Here is a 17,593-nt window from a genome sequence, read left to right on the forward strand (position 1 = left end):
GAATGAAGCTTCTTTTAACAAGCAACAAATTACTTCTTTTTCAACATTTCACACACATGCACACACAAATGTTTTGTATTGCTTAATATATATTTTTATTTTCCATTGTTTTTAATCTCTTCTAGGAAGTGAACCTAATAAACAGAAACACTGTTGCAAGCCAAATGTGGTGATTTGTCACTGTCAGTTCATCATTAATTAACATCTTATTGGGTTTGAAAGACTGAGGGGAGAGCAACTGGGGGAGACTGGAATGAAAAACCAAAGTGAATGTAGAAAAATATATCATGACGCCCACACGCAGCCAAGACAGCAGTCGGCAGCGAGCATCCTCTGATTGCGTGGGTGAGGAGCATGCAGGCAGTGACCACACAGGCAGATGCAGACAGACAAATCTATTTTAGGCCTGAGTTCGGGAGGTGCAGAGCAGCAGCCCTGCCATGGCATGCTGAGCACACCACAGCACTGCCAAGAGTGGGGCAGCCCCAGGGTTTATAAACCGAGATAAAGCTGTGCTTTCTCAACCGCCTATTACACATTGCTATGGGGAGAAGGGGAAGCAAAGAAAAATTTAAAAAACCTCCACAACCAACCCCAAGTATCTAACTTGTCAGCTGAAAGTGGTTCGCTTCATAAGAAAGGGAGATAAAGCTGCAATGGATTTGGACAAGGCTATCAGTAGATGAGTCCATGGTTATTTTACAAAGAGAACAATATCATTACGCATAGTGCTTCCAAGGGGGTGGATAAAGGTGTAAATAGGGGAGGCAGGGAATGGGTCTTGCCAAGCTGAAGGCAGCAAATCCTGAGACTACAGCAACAGTCAGTTCAGGGCACAGGCGAAAGAATTGCACCAAGTTCACAAATGGGTAACTGGGAGCAAAATGAAGCATATCGCCCAGGGTTGATACTGAAGAGCTTCTTTTACTACAAAATATATTTCATGACCAGGGCCCATACCTTACTCAGCAATCAAACTTGCCCTTGCCTCCGTATGTCTACAGTCCTAGAGAGGTGTTTTTAGGTACTGTCTATTAGCTGGAGCTGATGCAGTGTAAAGGAGCAGACATACTGTTCTGCCTCCCAGGGAGATTTGCTTTTCTCATCCATCCTAGTTTTTCTGCTAAGATGAAAGAGTTACTTGTTAATGAAATCATGTGGTTCTTGTTTGGGTGCAGAGATATATAATAAAAGAGTCCAAAGTAAATGCTATGAACCAAAGGAAGTCTACAGGAAATCTAATTATATAACATTTGGCTAAATATTGAATCAGTGAAAACAGACTTTAGCAGGTCTTGAATTATTACCTGAACAACAGCTAGAAAAATAGTACAACACAATCCCTTGCTGTCCTTGATTGGCTGAAATATCAGAAATAATGTCATCATGGAAAGTTAAATTCAGAGCTTCTCAAAGCAAACATACAAGAAGGGTCAGAAAGAAGACCCTAGCAATTACAGGCCTGTCAGTCTCACGTCAGTGCCTGGTAAAATCATGGAGAAGATGGTTCTCGAACTTATTGAGGCTCACCTGGGGGACAAAGCAGTCATTGGTCCCAGCCAGCATGGGTTTGTGAAGGGCAGGTCCTGCCTAACTAACCTGATTTCCTTTTATGATAAGATCACCCGTATGATGGACCAAGGGAAACCAGCTGATGTGATTTTTTTGGACTTCAGCAAGGCTTTTGACACGGTTTCCCATAGGATCCTACTGGACAAAATGTCCACCATACAGCTAAATAAAAACATCATATGATGGGTGAGCAATTGGCTAACGGGCAGGGCCCAAAGGGTTATGGTAAATGGGGCTGCGTCATGCTGGCGGGCGGTCACCAGTGGTGTCCCTCAAGGCTCCATTTTAGGGCCGGTACTTTTCAATATTTTTATAAACGATCTGGATGTAGGAATACAAGGTATTTTGAGCAAGTTTGCTGATGACACCAAACTTGGAGGAGTTGTTGACTTGAATGAGGGTGGAAAGGCCTTGCAGAGGGATCTGGATAGGTTAGAGAGCTGGGCGATCACCAACCGCATGAAGTTCAATAAGAGCAAGTGCCGGGTCCTGCACCTGGGACGGGGAAACCCTGGCTGCACGTACAGACTGGGCGATGTGACGCTAGAGAGCAGCCTAGCAGAGAGGGATCTGGGGGTCGTGGTTGACAGCAAGTTGAATATGAGCCAGCAGTGTGCCCTGGCGTCCAGGAGGGCCAACCGTGTCCTGGGGTGCATCAAGCACGGCATCGCTAGTAGGTCAAGGGAGGTGATTGTCCCGCTCTACTCTGCGCTGGTGCGGCCTCACCTCGAGTACTGTGTGCAGTTCTGGGCACCACAGTATAAAAAGGACATGAAACTGTTGGAGAGTGTCCAGAGGAGGGCTACAAAGATGGTGAAAGGCCTGGAGGGGAAGACGTACGAGGAACGGCTGAGGTCACTGGGCCTGTTCAGCCTGGAGAAGAGGAGGCTGAGGGGGGACCTCATCACAGTCTACAACTTCCTCGTAAGGGGGTGTCGAGAGGCAGGAGACCTTTTCTCCATTAACACCAGTGACAGGACCCGCGGGAACGGGGTTAAGCTGAGGCAGGGGAAATTTAGGCTCGACATCAGGAGGGGGTTCTTCACAGAGAGGGTGGTTGCACACTGGAACAGGCTCCCCAGGGAAGTGGTCACTGCACCGAGCCTGTCTGAATTTAAGAAGAGATTGGACTGTGCACTTAGTCACATGGTCTGAACTTTTGGGTAGACCTGTGCGGTATCAAGAGTTGGACTTGATGATCCTTAAGGGTCCCTTCCAACTCAGGATATTCTATGATTCTATGATTCTATGATATTTGCTTAGGGTATCAAATTGAGAATAATAAACCTCAAGGTATGCGAACTCACTTGTTGACCACTTTTTGACCTACAAGTGTATTCTGAGCCACATGCATGCATTTCCCCTTGTGAATCTCTCTAGAACTGAGCAGTAAAATTTTAGCCCACACTAGGGGGGTCAGAGATCATTAAACTGAACAAAATGGGGCCCCCAGTCTAATGCAGTGAACACATCTCAAACATGCTGACAGGATCAGGCTCCTCACAAAAAAAATATTAAAAGTGGAAAAGAAGGCTGAAAGAGATGCAATGAGAGGTCCTCTTGGTCATCTCTTTGGAAAATAATGATTATGACAGGATAAAGTGCATATATCAAAAGGAGAAGAGTGCAACCTGTCCTTAAAGTGATAGGAAAACTACCCCAGTGGCTTTCTTTTTCTCTTTCTCTCTCTTTCTCTCTCTCTCTGTTACAGGAGCTCCATAATCAGACACTATCTAGATATCTAGTTTCTTCCCGACCACAGCAAGCAAAATTTTATGGGATTTACGTCTTTTCCTGGCAGCCTTCTGAATATCCTGCAAAGAGAGCTGAAATTGGTCTCTAACCTAAGGTTCCACAGAGTGACTACCTCAAACGTGTGAGTCAGGACTTCAAAGCACTTATGAAGTGTCTTAACCACAACTATATTCTTCCTTTTAGAGCAAGAATAAGCACTTCCCTTTATACCAAGGTTTACTTAAGAATCACCAGGGTGACTCTATAAAACTAACAAAGTTGCTATAGTAATTTCATAATTAAACAACACTGTAGATTGGCACCCATGAGCCTCACACAAATGAATATTTTTGGAACTGCATTTTCATTTTGGTAGGTTTTAATTTATGCTTTGGGTTTATGGCTCCTTCTGTAAGAGGGGTTTACGTGCTGCACACAGTGAGAACTCTTGCTGCAGGCACTTGCACTACTTGTGGTGAATGAATGATACCAGGCTCTCTGGACCACTCACAGTGTGAAAGCACACGGTACAATGCTCTAGCTGTGGGAAGCATGATGTGACCAGGAAAGGGAAGTCTCCATTTTTCTTCAAAAGCAGAGTTATCCATCTACTCTCTTCCTTCAGGTGCTGAGCACCCTGAACAGATAACTGGAATATCTCACAGATCCACAGCCTTGCAGGGTCAAAGCATATTGCAGCTGTACCTCAGGAACCTGGACGACTGAGCTTCAACATTTGATATTTTCTAAATGCAGCCACTTATTTGGGGACCTGTAGCAAACATGGCTCTGCCTAGCTGCATCACCCTGAGACCCTTTCCCTGCTTCTGTTGGCTGCTGCATTGCTTCTACATCCTACCACTCTTAACTGGTATCAAGTAAGTTGCATTTATTTTCAAGCCTCTTATTCCCTCTTTTTCTTTCATTTGTAATTTCAACCAGAAATTTGCTGTATGAGACTGCAGTGTCCATATCTCTAGATCATGTCAGATTTTCATTCAGCTACTTCCTTGCTCCCTCCCGTGTTGCCCTTCACGTTTCAGAATTCACCAACTTCCACACAACTACATTACTGTTTTAAAGTCTTCCAGTTGCTGGAATGTTCTAAAAAAAAATTACTAAATTAGGTGCCAAGATTACTATATATCCCACATATAAGTATTGGCTTTGCCACCTCCTTGTGCAACCTTGATTGTGCCTATTATCTACTGAGAGAAAGAGCCATTGTTTTTTTCCTGTTTCTACTATGGCCAGAATAAATGATCTGGCTCCAGCTGCAGTAACACACTTCTAATGTATAGATGTGGCACTATATAGATCCACAAGCAGAGGATCCCTTACACCCCATCTAACTTTGGTTTTTGGTGAATAGTAACGCTGTTCGTTGTAACCACTTCCAGCTCTCACGACACTTGTGACGTTACCTCTCTGAAGAATTTGGATATGGAGATAAAACTTGTTGTTTGTTGTAGCTTTATTGTTGCAGCCACAAATGGCACACATAAATATGTGCAACCTATCTGAGCAAGAAACTCATGAAGAAAAGATTTTCACTTAGAGGAGTTCCAAAAATTATGAGAAGAAAGCAATTTTGCATGAACTGATTTCGACACAAATGTCTTACCTAAATTATGAATAGAGAAGTTTCTAAATGGATGTGCTTGTGGAAAACCTGAATCAACATTCATAATGCCTTTAGTACATCAGCAAGAAGAAAATACTTAAAATGCAAACAATTCCTAAAGGCCCAAAAGAAGGGCATGTCTTCTTCTGTTTTAGTAAACCCTTTTGTATGACCACTTTTCATTGCCACTGTTGTTTACTCTCCCATATGTGCTGCAACACTTAAAACACTTCTGAAAGCCTCACGCGCTTTTGAGAAGAGAATAGCTGGAGCCACGAAGGCCTTCAATAAACCCACTACTTGGTGGTAGGGTTTCAGCACAGGCTTTTTTTTCATACCACAGGGGAAATGCAGACAGAAATGCTGATATTGAGATGAGTTTCAAATTAAAACTTGCCTTTCTTCTTCCATCAGACTTATAGCCAGGAGTATTTAAAAGCATTATAAGTATGAGCAGAAGTGCCTCCAAGCAGAAGCAGGCTGGGCGGGGAGCTGGTTTGTGCAAACACCAATATTTGGTGTTGTTCAATGCAACCTACTGCATAAAATTTTGCTCAGAAAGGCAGTGTTAAAGAAGGAAATCAGAGCACATAAAACTGTGTGTTGATCACTCCTACACTGAGACCCAAGTCATCCAAGAACTGTGAGATTCAGCTGCTTTCTCTTCCTTAGAGTGAACTCAGAAATACTGTTGAATTTCTAAAATCATAGCAAAAATACTTTTTCGCTACGGGAAGAGAATATCAACAGAGTTTTAAAATTGACAAATATAGCTTTTTCATTATACCATTTAGTTATGCAATGCAAATTAATATTATATGCAATGCCTTTCCAGTGTTTGAATGCTCAAGTCCCATATCCTATCCTCTTCAGTTGTGGTATTTAATCAAGAGACTAATAATAGATAAGTAAATCAAGACTGCTTGGGGAGTCTTTGGAGAATTGTAGAAATTCAACAGGCTCTCCTTGAGAAGAACGGATGAAATAGCTCCTTTTTTTTTTCTTTTTCTTTCTTTTTTTTTTTTCTGTACAATATTCCATACAAAACATGGATGTGTCTCTGTAAGTACACACCCTTAATATTTCATAGAATCATGGAATCATAGCATAACATACACTTTAGGGTTGTTCTGCTATGACTTATACCTATCAGTACCCATTGAGATCGCACACATAGGACCATGCTTTAACTAAATTAAATATGATATGATTATAAAAATATCAGAGCTCCCCTCTCCCATCATTCGTTTCCCTCCTGTAAGTATCCCGGGGAACCAGACAAATGCATTTTGTGTCCAGCTCTGGGTTGGCAGCTCATTGTCGGCAGGTCAGGACTTCAGACACCACAATAACACCTTCGATGGTTGCTTCAGAGCAGTGGCCTGCACTGCTGTTGACAGCTGCAGGAGTTTAAAATACACAGCTCCCAAACAGACACTTACACAACACTTACAACACTTCTAATTAAGTCAGTAGAGGAATTAAATTTTGCTCAAAGCTTCTTCCTTAATAACTCACCAACTGGCAATGCTGCACTTTCTTAAAGTTTCTATCATCTGAAAAAAGAAATATCTGGCAGAGGGGTAGCATGACCTTCAAATATTTTCAGTGGCTTGCAATCACGTAATGGAAGTATGCAAGGGTTAAGCAAGTTTGATCCCACCCGTCTCCCGCTGGGATGCAGTTTCTCTAATCAAGTATAATTAAGAAAAAAAAAAAAAAAAGAAAGAAGCAGCAATACAATACTGTACACGCAGGAATAGTAATCACACTGGCAGCAAAGTCACTTTTACTCAGTGGTGTAAATCACTCGGAGCACTAAACCTCTCAGGCTGTTGCTCACATGAGGAATAATATGGATCACGGAAATAATCCACGGTGGGTCCCAGGACCACTCCCTGAGGAGGGGATTGCAGGGTCAAGTCTGTGAATACCGACAGACATCCAGTTCTGTCACAAACAGATTTTTCACATTGAGATTATTATGTTAGACCAAGTGATGTTAAGATTTTAATTTATTTGCTTCTTTTTATTTAGGTGACATTTGCTAGACAAGCTGCAGAAAAGCCTGATTGTTGGTAATAGGCAATTCTGGTTCCAGATGCATTCCCATACAGGCAAAAAAAGGAAGAGCTGCGATGAACACAAATGCAACTGAGTATTTTTGGCATCATTTATTTTTCTTTAGATTTGCTAATAATACCTAATTATAATAATAAATATTTTAATATAGTCATGGCATTAATCATCACCTTCATTCTCATCTCACGTCAGCTGTGACATTCAAATAATTCTCATGACTTCAGTGGAATAATTCCAGATCTATGCTGATACTCCCAAGTAAAACAGCTCTACTTTAACAGGAATTTTGGTCTCAATGGTACTTGTAAAATACAATTCCCTTTCCCATTTAAGCTCCACACTCCCATTACTGGATGGGGTCCCTGAGATGGAAAAATTAAATTGGTTTTATTTTTGTTATTTCTGAAACTTTTTCTTGTTTTCCAGAGATGTGTATTACCTCAAAATCTCAGTGTTCAGTAAAGTTACTTTACTTGTAAAGATTTAGTGCTTCACAGGTTGGATTGTAAGGTTGTTTTTTCTTTCTGTTATGGCTGACCAGAGAAAGAGTTACAGAGAAAGCAAAAGGTTAAAAATACAGGATAATGAAGTGGAATATGAAGATTTCTAAAATTATATTTGTCTAGTAGAATAGGAAAACTGACCACTCTATATTTATTCATTTTTTTTCAATCAGGGTAGCTGCTTTGCTCTTTAAAAGAAATGAGATAAATCAAACAGTTTGAATTTAGTTAATCTCATTTTCATATTTCTGCTTCTCACCCACACTATGATGGAAGGTCTGAAAAATAATTGCAGAGGAACACTGCACTGCAAGAACAAATTCCAGTTACTGTGAAGCAAAGTTAAAATCATTTTATTTTCATATATACTTAAATTTTTCCTTTCTGCTTAATTTTGAGAGTAATTTCTCAGTGCTGTTCATCTGTGTTTTCCCCTGAGGCAGCTTCTGTTAGAGAAATGTTGGTAGATGGCGCATAGTTAGGGTATGATAAGAGCAAAATGAAAACAAATGCTGGGGAGATGACAAGTGCAGCACTATCAATATTGAGGGGGAGTGAGCTCCGAGCACCACCAGCCCTGTTCCACCCACACTGGAGGACACGGGCAGCAGGGACCCTTGGGCTGAGTGGGGTGTTGGTGTGATTTTTACCGTTTACACCAGCCCCATGCCCCTGCAGATGGACAGATGGACATGGCTGGCAGCAAAGGCAAGCCCCCAGAGCTGTTCCTGTCTCAGCTCAGCCTCTGCTGCCCAAGCCCAAAACATTCCCTGTCCCACATCCCACCCTTGCTCTGCTGTTCATCCCACAGCAAAGCACTGCGTGCCAGCAGCCCCAGGACCCTGTGTGGTCACTGTACACACTCTAAGTGGCTGCTCTTCATCATCTCTCTCTCTTCTTGAGTTCCATTAGGAAAGAAAGCCCCTCCAACATGTGGTTTGCTAACAGCATTTCACAGGCATTTAGCTCCAGTGATGAATGCGTATAAATTAACCTGACTTTCGTTTAATTTTTTTGCTTTATTTATGAGGTAATTTATAACAAGGTTGTATTATTACAAAATATTATTGCAGATAATCTTTATTATTACTACAGCCTATAAATAAGGCTGTCTGTACTAATATTTCATTTCATGCCTCCCATAGCAGTGCAGAGTAGTAACTGAAATCATGATCTATGAGCCTCAGTGACTGACAGCTTTGGCTTTTAATGGAGCTATCAAAGCAACAGGGCACCGTTTATCAGTCTGACTATAAAGTAAGGGAAACTAACAGAGGAGCTTCAATCTCTTCTCTTCCCCTCTAAAACTGGTTCAACATGATGGGAAAGCCAATAGGAACAGGACACAGACTCTTGTAGGTCGTGGTGTTAAAGAGGTTGTTTTTTGTTTTGCCTCATATATCTCTCAACAAATCTTTTCTCTCTCTTTCTCTATTTTTTTTCCTCTTGTAAATGTGTGCTTTTATGGAGAACTCCTCCCAGATAAATATTCAGGTGTTTAATTGAGTAGATTTTTGTGGAAGTGTCTGAAAAAAAAACCTGCAAATCAATAATGGCAAAGAACTTGAGATGATGTACCTTTTCACAATGATAAATAAGCTTTGCTTGGAAACGTCAGTGAATCTACGCAGACTACAGCATAACAGTTGCCAAGAGTTCAGCGAGAGCAGCTTAAATAGCAAGTGAGACCAGTCATCAGCTCTGCAACAGCATGCGGCACCTGCAAAAGGTCTGCAGAGCTCTCCCTTTGAGTCTCATGCTGTTTCCAACTGCACTCACTTTGACACAGCTTTTCATCCCTTATTAACATTATTTTCTGCTCAGATATTTCAGGTAATGTCACTGCCGTGCACATGTTGGCAATACATTGAGAGAGGATGTCCTGAACTCTCTGCAATGTCAAAGGGCTAATTGCATAATTCAATAAAGATCGAGAAGTTTGCAACACTAAGACAGACATCTCAGCCACCCTTTGCACAGCCAGGTCTTTTCGAATCCTTTTTCCTCAAGCTCAGGAAGGAGCACAAGCCTTGATTGCTTTGTCAGTTTGTGTCACAACAACGCAATTTACTCGATGAGGTGTACAGGGCTTTGATATGTGTTTGACTGGCAGGTTCAATCACAACATCTCTGTAGTGGCCAGCGAGCAGAAATTTGGTGGTGTAAGAAGCCTGGAGTGTTGGCAAGTTTTTCTGCAAGCTGTGTTTGCACTAGTGCATGTAAATAGGTCTCTGGGAGCAGGCACCAAACATTATGCTTATGTTTTTTCCTCTTTGTTTGCAATTAGCTGGGAGGGAGCACAGATGTTCTGCAAATAACTCCTATCAAATATAGAGTTGCAAAATTTTTAGGGTGGCTCCAATTAATTTTCTGCATCTCTACATAGTAACACTGGGCAGGATGTTCTGAGATGACTGGACCAAAATCACCCATGGAATTTTGCTGCACGAAATGAGTCTGGCCTGTTCTGATGACCACATGTTGTGAGGATATAATTTTGTTGAGTCCCCGGATAAAGAAGTGTTTGCCAGAAGACATTAGTGAGAAGTCTGCTGTGCTTCTGTGTTTATTGCTGTTTCAGTTTTTCCTAATTTATTCTCATTGTGCTGGTGGTAGATAACATATTTTCACAGGCCCCATTGCATCTGTAGTGTTTACAGGAATGCATCAGCAGAATTAGTCGGCTCCATCCGTACAACCCAGAAAAGAAGTGTTTTAGTCTTGGTTTAGCCTAGTGCTTGATTTTGGTAGACAGGATGTCACAGAGGGCACGGCTTGCAAGGGCTCAGCTTGGAGAGCTCAGGAGCCAGACTGGCCTGAGACACTTGAAAAGGGGATCGCTGTCAGGAAGGGGGAGCTGCCAGGTGGCTGGAAGCATTGCTCACACATCAGCAGTGACCTGACCTGCAGCAGTGAAAAGGATCCCTGACAGTCACCAACAGCACCTTATATTTGTAGCATGTAGGAGGCCGTAAACCAGGCAGTCACTCGTGACAAGTGTCTGTTATCCTCTCCTCCTGGCAATATCGTAAATTTGGACTGGCAGACACACAACCAGGGAAGTTTTAAGCCTGTGTTCCTAGCAAAGGCTAGATAGAGCAAATAATTGTGTTGCATGATTAACAAAATATGATCAGGTTGATGTACAAGAGTTGCTTTTTTTTTCCCTCTGAACATATTGCAGCCTTGCTGGTTATAGAAGCTCCTTTGTATGCTGGAGCATTTGAGCTGTACTGAAGCTGAGCATCTTGACAGGCAAGTCTGATGCTGAGACTTGTAATAATTTATATTGGCCTGGGAATAGTATGGTAATTGTTGTGAGAAGACTTAAATGTGAAATGTGGTTAGCTTATTACAAGGTTTTAAACCAGCAGCTGGCTGTCCCATGGGGATCCATGGACTACTTTTAAAACATCAGCTAAGGTTAAATAAGGAAAAGAAGTGATACACTAAAATTTACTGGGCCAGAGCCCCTGCCTTTAAAGGTCTTTAATGCTGTGGCCTGCAAGAATCAGATGTCACACTGTAATAAGAGACCTGCATTCTTCAGAAGTGTTTAGGAAAATGCATCTATTAACTGGGTAAAGTAATTACAGATGGTTTAAGCAGATTTTAGTTTCATCCCAGGCATTTATAAATTGAAATGTACAGTTATTCTAACTCAATATTCAAAGGGTGCTGTACACATTCTGACAGACAGTGTGATAACCCTTTCTGTAGTAATCTCCCACAGCATGATTCAAACATGACTAAGCAACATCTTTGTGCTGCACAGCCGAGGGAGGAGGCAGGAGCAAGAGGGGGGAAACATCACACTCTTTGCAGTCTAGTTTCTAATCTGAACAGAAATCCAGGGGTTAATGGAAGAGGTTTATATAAATAGCACAGATAAATGCTCTTGTTCTTAAAATGCCACAAAGTTTCACTTGAGGCGATCCTTGAAAATCAAGAGAAAAATAGCAGCGGCTGTTTTGCCTGGAGCTGGAAAGTCAGTGTTCCGAAAAAAGTGGCAGGGAAAATGAGGAGAGAAAAAAAGGGAGGTGGAGAGAGGGAAAACTGCAGTCCAACTGCTCCGGAGCCGGCACTGCAAATTGTCCCAAAGCCAGTGCTGTGTGTGGCTACTGGAAAAGCTCTGCAATATGTTAGCAGAGCACATTTTTTGTGTGTGTGGATGCAAGCAGGAAGCCATTTGCTGTCCCAGTGATGGCAGCCTTGCTGAGCAAGCCCAGGGGTCCTCCAGGGCAGCCAGCAGCAGCCATGCTTCACTGAACACAAGTTCATTAAGTAGAGGATGCTGCGAGAATAGCCAATGCAAAGACCCTTGCAGCTGAGGTCTGCTTTCAGCCAAATGCATTGCAAAGAATGCTAAATTTAGGTTCTCGAATGCAGGAGAAAACCAGGCATGAGAATTGCTGTGTATGGGTCACTGCTCTGAGGATGCAGTTTGGTCTGAGCCACAGAAGGCAGCACAACCTGCTGTACTTTCTTTTTGAAGCGCTGGGTTGGAATGGGAGTGAACAGGGACTGACAGCGCTGGGGTTAAACTGTGCTGCAGCCGTGCATTAGCTTGTGCCACTTGTCACGGGGAGAGACAGCCGGGCCAGTACATGGACGCCGCAACACAAAGGGTCCTGGACACTCCTCTGGGCAGGGATTTGATGAAGAGGCTATGTTTTATTCCAAGGCAAGAGGAAACTATTAAGCCTTGATTATTACCGGGGAAGGAAAATATTTATCACTCTCTTTATTACTCTTCTCTGCATCAAAATAAGGTGAAATTTCTATTTTTTTCTAAGATTGGGATGACCACATTTGTTGTGACGATGAAAAACACTCTGCTCGGCAGCTAGCAGTGTATCGACAAAAAGAGTGCAAGGCTGAAAGGTTTTGTAACAGAAATCTTTGCAATAGCTTTTTGTTTTCAAGTTAATTTATGATAAAGACCTTGAAGAAAAGAAGTCTTCTCTGAATTGCCAGCCTTCCTGCGGACTACAGTTAAATCAGCAAGTTGCTTTTCGAGCCAGTCCTTGCTTTACCTTTCAGTGTGGAGCCATCATGCCCTAAGCCCTAGGGTCTGCTGAGCAGTACGGATGGTTTTGTATTTATAAAGTGCCTCTTTTTTCTTTCCTTAAAAAGGTTTCTTTAAAAGAAGGAATCACAGTATAACAAATCAGGAATACTTGTTCAGGAATACAGGAACAGCAGAGCCTATAAATCAGGGCTCATGAAAACACAACAAGGGTTTTGTCCTCTGCCTTGATACATATTGAAATGCCAAAAAATGGGCTTTGGGCCTACACTTTCGTATCAACTTATATGAATAACTGCTTGATCTGAACATTTCTGAGCTAAGGAGAAAATAGTTAGCCTCACTGAAAGGATAGGCACAAACAACCAGGAAGAGGAGAACTGCATAATTTTAGCCTTTTACCTTTTGGTTGCTCATGCGAGATGGACACAGAAATGGGGAAAAAAATGACCATAACTCTGCAGCAATAAGTCTGTGCTCAGACTCTTCCTGGGAGGTCCCAGAAAAATCCCAATGTCACCATGATTTTGAAAAGCCTTTCCTGGCAGAGTGAGATCCCAGCCAAAACCCTGTCTCTAATTTGCAGAGTAACTTTTCAGGAGATCTCTGCTGTAGGCGCACACGTAACTTATTCCAGCAGAAGCTGCAACTGGATTCTCTCCTAAACCCAAAGCTTGTCTTTAAACTTGAATGGTCTCCACTGTGTCCTCAAAGTGAATTAACTATTCCTTGTGACCTTGCAAGTCTGCACTGACAGGCATGCACCATCTGTGATGTTAGCAATGTACTTTTAATGGCAGTCTGCATAGGTCTCTGGACAAATTCTTGGAGCTCTTGGATTCTCAGCCTGACACCAGATTCGTGCTTTGCATCAGATTTGAGGATGAAATTATTGTTTTGGCCAATCAGACCCTTCTGAGGCTCTGTTCCATAATTCTGAGATTCGGCTTTATGTTCTCCATAGCATGAACAACTGCAAAAACCAGTCCAGGACAAAGGTTCAAGAGAAATATCATAGCTGACAAGCACAATGTGGGAAGAGTCCAGAATGACTAAAGAGCAATGTGCCAATGAATCGCTGGTTTTCATGAATGCCCCAAACCAGAAGAATCCCAAATGACGTCTGTGAGTACAATCATTTGACCCAGCCCACAGACACAGATGGGTACTCAGAAACACATGCCAAACTGTTCAGAAGGCAGATGGAGATGAAATTAAATGATATCAGCTAACTCACTCTGAACGCAGTTGCTGAAAGTTAGCTTTGCATATCCTCAAATTCAAACCAATCTAATCTCCGTCTTTGTCGACATTTGTAAAACAGAATGCTGAGAAATTAAGATAATCCTTCATTTTTGTGGGTAACTGTAGCAACATGACTTGTACACTAATGGCTTTGTGTGCTTTTCCATAGTTTCTTGCCTTAGCTAGGAACTGTTCAGTGAATTATCATCACAGAGTTTACTCTGCTGCTTAGTGGCAACAGTAAATATCACCACTAAGAAAGCAAATGGTTTATTTAAGAAAAAAATATAAAGGGAAAATAACAGTATAAAACAAAAACCATGTCTCTTTTGCACTTCAGGTTCAATTTAGTCCAATCTTAAGTGTGCTGCAAACTCAGAAGTTGTATCCTCCCCACCAGCATCTCTCAGGATGGAGTCTCATGGTAAAAGTCTTAACCTCTCTTTTGTTTTGCTCAACAAAACAACCTTTCTCACTTAATGGAAATGAATGTCCCATTTTCAGTACTAATTCACCTTAATACATTTTAGGTATTTAATTTTTGGGTAATATTTAGGTGCTAGTTGCCTTCAAAGAGCTGTTCGAAATGAAGATCAAATCACTTTTCTCTTGCCTTTGTTTTGCTTCTTTAGCCTCACATTAAAAGGCAGAATCATGAATAATGAGTAGCTTTTTTTTTCTTTTTTTCTTTTTTTTTCAGAAATATACCCAAATTGACAACACCATCTTAAATCCATGGAAATTGGCAATAGGTCATCTTCTACAGTTCCTTTATTGAAAGGATATGTGGAGGTAATACTACCCTGTCAGTGTCCTCCATGTATCCATTCCTCTAGTCCCTCTTATGCCCTGCATGTTTCTGAGTTCATCTACTGCACTCTGTGTTTGTTTCAGCCAAAGACTGACAGAGAACATTTTAGCTAAAATGGGTCTTCTGTTGAAACCACAATGTGGAACACCAGGTCATTTTCTTTCAAGGTGTGGGCACAACTTCACTTGCTTGCTCACTCATGCCCATGAAACCAAATTTTCTCAGTAGAAACTGATAGGCCATGATATCAGGATGACACTCAGATTTGCAAATCAGGTATGAATGCTTCTTTCTAGAACTAGTGAGTGTCCATAACAAATAAAAGAGAGGGAGGGAGACCGGTGGAGAATCAGAGAAGTTTTTCTCTCAGATGGACTATACCATCAGCAACAGTTTCCTTGTGACTACTTCTCAGCCAAAAAGGCCACAGAGTATGTCTTCTCCACCCTGTTCTTTTTATTTTTTATTTTTTTAAGGTATGATGCAGCTCCTCTTTGAGATAAATTCATCTCCACTGAATGCTGGATGTACAGAGAAGATGAATTTGGCACAATACATGTACTTATACTGAGAAGCAGTCCATAAAAAAAATAAAAATATGCCATTTCATGAAGCATAGACAGAAAAGAGACAAAGGCTTTATCAAATCTTTCTTCTGCAGCTCTCCATGCTTGGACACATAAACATCCCCATGCATATGGTAGATGTGCATATACTTTTCTGTAGGGTGGGAAATCTCTCACTGGTGGCAGCTTTGATCATTTTTCCATCATCTGTGGTTTTCTCCTCTTAGGTTATTGGGAGTACCAGAGCTGCCAGATGCATGGTGTGGAGTGGGGTCACCTGTTGTGCAAATGGGCGAAGCTGTGAGTACAAGGTCAGAGCTGCTGGCTCCTCGGTTCCGACCCTGAGCCTGCAGCTCCAGCTCCTGGGTAGGGAGCTCCTGCATGGGCACCGAGCAGAGCCCTCCTCAGCTGTGCATTTATTCAGCCTGGATAAAAATTATTTCCAGTTATGTATGTGGTTATTTACTCAGTTTGTTTTATGCTTTTTCTGTTTCAGCATCTCAGCTCTGAAGATTTTCTGTTAAACGTATCAAGAACTCTCACTCTCAGCAGCATGGTGCTATAAATCAGAAATTTAATCTCAAATGATTAAAAAACCAGAAAGAATAAATCAATCGTAGTTAGCAGATTTACATGTTTTTGTGTAATATTTATCTTAGAATAAATACTTCTACTCTGACATCAGTATATTGCTTTGAATTTATTTTGGTTAAAAAGCTCTATAGTAATTAACTGTTCTAGTGGCAACTGTACCTTGATTATTTTTTCCTGGAGATTTATGCATCCCCTTCCTTTATTCATACTCTTCAGGATCTGGATATGCTTGTGAATAATTTGTGTTCATTATGATGCAATGATATAGAATCAGTAGGGAACACCAAGAAGAATCATTGCCATGAATTTTCATCAGTTTTAATAAATGTTGAATGCATGTTTTCTCTTTTTTTTTTTTCTTTTTTTTTTTTTTTTTAATATAACTGTTTCAGAGCTCACGTGTTTATGAAGGAGTTAGATGAGTAGAAAAGGAAAATGAGATTTTCTCCTCTGTGTATTTCACTATAGCAGCTACTTAAGAATAACAGCTTATTTTCTTCTTTATTGCTTAGTACACAAGGTATGCAATTGCTGCTTTTAAATGGAGCTTTGCTCCTCACATCTAGACAGAAAGGTAACAGGATTAATTCAAGCAAAATCCTTGAGAAAGAATTACAGAATTTGATATCTTTAAAAGTCTTTATCTGATTACACACCATTTGTGGTTTCCTTTTTAAAATATACCAGTGGTCAAGAACTATACCACAGTAAAATGTGGAGACATGTAATTCTCCTTATTCTCCTTCCTTTCAGGGGCCTTCCTTATCTGTACAGTAAATGATAAATTCATTTAACTGAGCAGTACAATAAATTGACAAGAGAGAGGGGTATGATATTCATCTGATCATCCCCAACAAGCACATAGAAATAGCGTAGATTTCTACACAAGTGTCACATACTTCATGTTGCCTGAAAAGCTTTGCTGTGATGAAAATGAATCTAAGCCAAAAGCTAGCACAGGACTTAAGGTCAGATGCAATGTCGGATCAAGACATAGCACCAGTCTGACTTAAATAAGGATATTTCCAACACATTTTAACGAGCATTTGGCTGCCCCCCAGTAGGAAGGGCCCAGCAGTTCTTTTCTGAAGGGCATCCTCCAAGGATGAGAGTAAAACTGGGGAAAAAAAATGAAGGCAGCAAAGGCTTTTAAACAAAAAAATCCCTTTCCTTCTCTGGCCATCTCAAAATCAGCCACTTGTCCTTGTATGTGAGAAGCAGCTCACCCTGAAGACCCAGACAAGTGACCCTTGAAATCAATAGGCTTAGTTATGTACACCATAAATATTCTGAGCAGTAGCCTGCACTCATGCAAAACACACAGCCCAAATGAGCAATTTTTCTTTAGTTTTATCCTTTCCATATTTTATTCTGCTTCCATGATTTTTATTTCAGAAGTATTATTTTCCTGTTTTAACACTGGACATGTGAAAGGCAGTTTCAAGATGGCTAGAGTCTAAAAGGGATAAAATAAGTACCAGACTGATATCTTCAAAAGAGGAAACTGTAACTGCAATGTCTAAATATTTCTGCTAACTTTTGTTTTTCTAGGTTTATTTCCATTAATTTTTCAGATGAATCCTATAGCCTATGCCATCCTTACATGGGACAAAACCATTTCAGGTTGGTCATAATTATTTTAATCTAAAGAGTATATGAAAATATAAAATGTCCTGACTACCTTCATAAATTTTCAGATAAATTCACTTTGAAATGGTAACATTTTGAATGTCAAACATTTCCTGGGTCATAATGCATATCTGGAACAAACTGATGAATAGTTTTTGAAAAAGAATACCAACAAGAAAATTAATAATTTTAAAGGAGTTTTAC

The sequence above is a fragment of the Anser anser genome (genome assembly GCF_964211835.1).
Source record: "Anser anser genome assembly, chromosome: 14".
NCBI classification, from domain to species: domain Eukaryota; kingdom Metazoa; phylum Chordata; class Aves; order Anseriformes; family Anatidae; genus Anser; species Anser anser.